Genomic DNA, 4,123 nt, shown 5'->3' with positions numbered 1-4,123 from the left:
ATAACCGTGAATTCCATCAATGTCCCCAAACACCATATTTGAAATCACTGTTCTCGACTCCTTCATCTATGGGAAGAACCGCAATCAAAATAACCAATCATGACCTAATCGAAAATTTTAACCATCGCCTTCAAACCTCGATTTTGGTCGTTGTAGTGTTGACCCGAAATAACGAAGATCAGTTATGTGACCTATGCGTCGAGAGCTTTGTCCTACAATATTCGTTTCTCAATTTAAGCAAAATATGTGATAACTCGTTATCGTCGGTGTTACGGTAAATGCTTTCTGATCAACCTCGCATTCATTGTTCATTTGTTTTGACCTGTCATAATTAAAGTTAGATGCCGATGCAATTTTAATTTCAGTGTTGTTATCCGTAAGCATCATTTCAAGTCATCCGTGTCGCTGCAATTTGGTTATTCTCTGGACCGCTTTCAAACGATTTATTTTTGGATTGCTCCGACATTGCTGAAACTTAATGCATACCGTATGAAATCGTCAAATGAGGTATGGGGTGAGAGAGAGTTCGAATTCATGAGTGTAAATTAAGTGAGAGGAACGGGAAAAACCGTATTTCCCATAATTCATTTGGGGCTCGCCAGGTACAGCTGAAGCCCTTTGAGTAATAATTAACTAATGAGAAAACTTGAATTTGGTGAGGCTAAAATACGAGTTAGGAACTTTTATAAGGTGTTGTTTGATTTAAATTTTGAAGATTGTGTGGTAGTTGAATTATTGTAGGATTGTGTATTTGACGTATTATGTGCTTTGTTTATATCTACCATGATATTGTTATATGATATAAAATATGATGTTGTTATTAATTCGGTATCAATTGAAGTAGTGTGTGTGAATAATTTAGTAATATCATATGTGAGTGAAAATCATATATTGTTGGAGTTTGTGTATTATGATGATAAATTTTGAATGGGATATATGACTATGAAAATATGTATTGATGATTACTTGTTGACTTATGATGTTACCACCTTGAAGAATATCACGAAATGTATATTGCGTTTTATTGAATAGTGATGAACTTGATGTGTCAATGATGGTCCTCTTAATGGAGTGAGTAACCTAGACCAACGAGGGAAAAAAATAGATGTTGATAAATTTTGAAGTGGAGATTATTTGATCATCATATAGGTAGTGTAACACCCCAAATTTTATAATGAACTATTTTATTAATTAAATAGGAATTTAGATAATTAATTTGGTGCTAAAATTATTTTATAATATATGTTGAAAAGTTTTATGATTAATTTTCCTTATAGGCATGATTTCTATAATGTACTAGTTTTATAAATATTAGATTACGTGAGCGATATAAATAATAAATATTATATTTTACTCTTTGATCTATTTTTTTTGAAAAATAATAGTAGTTTAGTGTAATATATAGTTTAAAGAAAAAGATTTTGTGCAATTTTATGTGTATATACGTGTACCCAATTAATGTAATATTTTTGTGTGCGTTTAACTGATATTAAGTATGCACGTAGTTATATTTCAATTATTTATAACTACTTTCTATTTTTAGTTATTTTTTTATAAATAATATCTTGAGATAGAATTGATCTTGTGTTTGATTTCTTTTATTTTTATATGCTTTTTTATGACATTGTGATTTTATATATATTTATTATGATTTAGTAATTGATATAAAATATTGATGTTATATTTATTTATTTTATGATTTTGACTATTTTCTAATATGATGATGTGAGTATTTTGAAAAATAAGTATAATTGTAGAGATTATTTTGATTATTTGTTAAATGAGGAAAGTTGTTTTAATTATTAGTAATATGTTTTTTTTATATTGATTATTTTAATTACTCTAATTTAACATATATTAATTATGAAATATTAGTAATGTTTTAAAAAATTTAATGATGTTTGATAGAGTATTAAAAAAAATGAGATTAAATAACAATTAATTTTGTTTTAGCAAAATAAAAATAACAATAGTAAAATATAAATTAAATAAGGGACAAATGGACTTGACCCATTTATGTTAACCCTAATTATGTTAATAAAATAAAAGAAAAGAACAAGGAAGGAAGGAAGCTTATGGCCATCACTAGTAAAACCAAGGGAAACCAACAACAAGCCTATCGTTTGGCACCGGTGGTCGATAACTGTTCCAGAAAACTTTCTCTGTTTTCACCCAAATTTCAGTATGTTGTTCCATTCAATTAGTTAGTCAATTAAACACAATTTTTCAGATTTTTAACCATCCAAATTTCTCTCTAAAATCTCCGACTTCTCCGCTTGTTAAATTACTTAGTTTGAATCGTTCTCCTTCACCGTAAGTACGATTTGAGTGAAACCAACGCCAAAACGACCGTGTGAAAAATTGCTATTTTACTCACTATTTTGTGTTCTGATTTATGGTAAGTTTCCTTGACTGAATTTCGAATTTAGTTTTTAAAGGATGTTCTCATAATTTATTTTTAACGTTTACCCATAAACTGTCGAGTTAGATCGATTGAAAGACAAAGAGTCAATGAACAAATGATGTTTGCTCGTGGAATCGTAGTCGTGTGTGAAAGCGTCAAATAAGGTAAGGGGTGAGAGAGCCGTTTGAATTCATGAGTGTAATATATTGTGAGATGAACGGGAAAACCGTATTTCCCAACGATTCATCCGGGGCTCGCTACGTATGGCAGTAGCCCTTTGAGGGATAAATTAATTAATGTGAAAATATGGAAATTGTGAGATTAAAATATAGAATAGAAATATTTGTAGGGTGTTGATTGATTTAATTTGTTTGAATGTGTGGCATTTGATATTATTGTGATATTTGATTTAATTTCGTTAAATGTGTGACATTTGATATTATTGTGATTTTTGATTTAATTTCGTTAAATGTGTGGCATTTGATATTATTGTGATATTTGATTTAATTTCGTTAAATGTGTGGCATTTGATATTATTGTGATATTTGATTTAATTTCGTTAAATGTGTGGCATTTGATATTATTGTGATATTTGATTTAATTTCGTTAAATGTGTGGCATTTGATATTATTGTGATATTTGATTTAATTTCGTTAAATGTGTGGCATTTGATATTATTGTGATATTTGATTTAATTTCTTTAAATGTGTGGTGTGTAGTATTATTGTGATATTGGTTGTTGAATTAATTTTATGCATATGTTTGATTAGATGAGTTTAAATGATGTTATAATAAAAATAGATGTGTTGTGATAATCATATGTAATCATGATAATGTATGATTAATAATGGTGATGTGATGATGATAGTGATTCTATAAATTGTGATGAGTTTATGTGATGATGATGATGATGTGTGATTAATTATAGTGATGTTATAAATTGTGATGAGAATATTGTGATTTCAATTTGTGTCTGAGATGACGGTATTAATGGAGTATCATATACCAACGAGGGGAGAAAATAAATATTGTGAATTTGTGAAGTGGAGATTATTTTGTCATCATATAGGTAGGGCCTGACAAGCCTAGTGATTCCGGGGAAGTACAACTGAATGAGCCTGATCGTGGTGGTCTGCTGTCGAGCCTTAAGGCAAGATTGTTAGACCTTGGAGGTATTCGGGTGGGGAATTCCTAGGTGACTTGGAGGTAGCACTCCAAATGTCGGGAGCTACCACGCAACATACGTTTACCTCGACTGTCACGTATATGTATCTCGGGTTGAGTTGAGGGGATCTATGAGGACATGGCCAATTTGAATTGTCCGTCCACCGGGATGGTGGCATAGTATCAAGCCTCCTAACCAAGTACTTCAGAGTTAGAATGGTACTACATTGTGAGGTAGAGTCTATCAAGCCTCCTAACCAAGTACTTCAGAGTTAGAATGGTACCACATTGTGAAGTAGAGTCTAAGCTCATGCATAGCATTGCATTTTATTGTGATTGTGTTTGTTGTGATTAATATGTATCGTGGGTGGTGATAATTTCTCTTAGATGATTTGATGTTATAGTGAGATTTATTGATTTCCCTTGAGTGATCTTGACTTTTTAATGTGATATTTTCTTGATGGGATGTTTGTGCAATGATACGATTCTATTATAATTGTTTGCGTGTTCTTCTTACTTGTATTATACTGCCATCATGTTTTCAAAACTCACCTC

This window comes from Cicer arietinum, chromosome 5 (genome assembly GCF_000331145.2).
Source record: "Cicer arietinum cultivar CDC Frontier isolate Library 1 chromosome 5, Cicar.CDCFrontier_v2.0, whole genome shotgun sequence".
Classification (NCBI taxonomy): Eukaryota; Viridiplantae; Streptophyta; class Magnoliopsida; order Fabales; family Fabaceae; genus Cicer; species Cicer arietinum.
Note: the sequence above shows the minus strand (reverse complement) of the source record.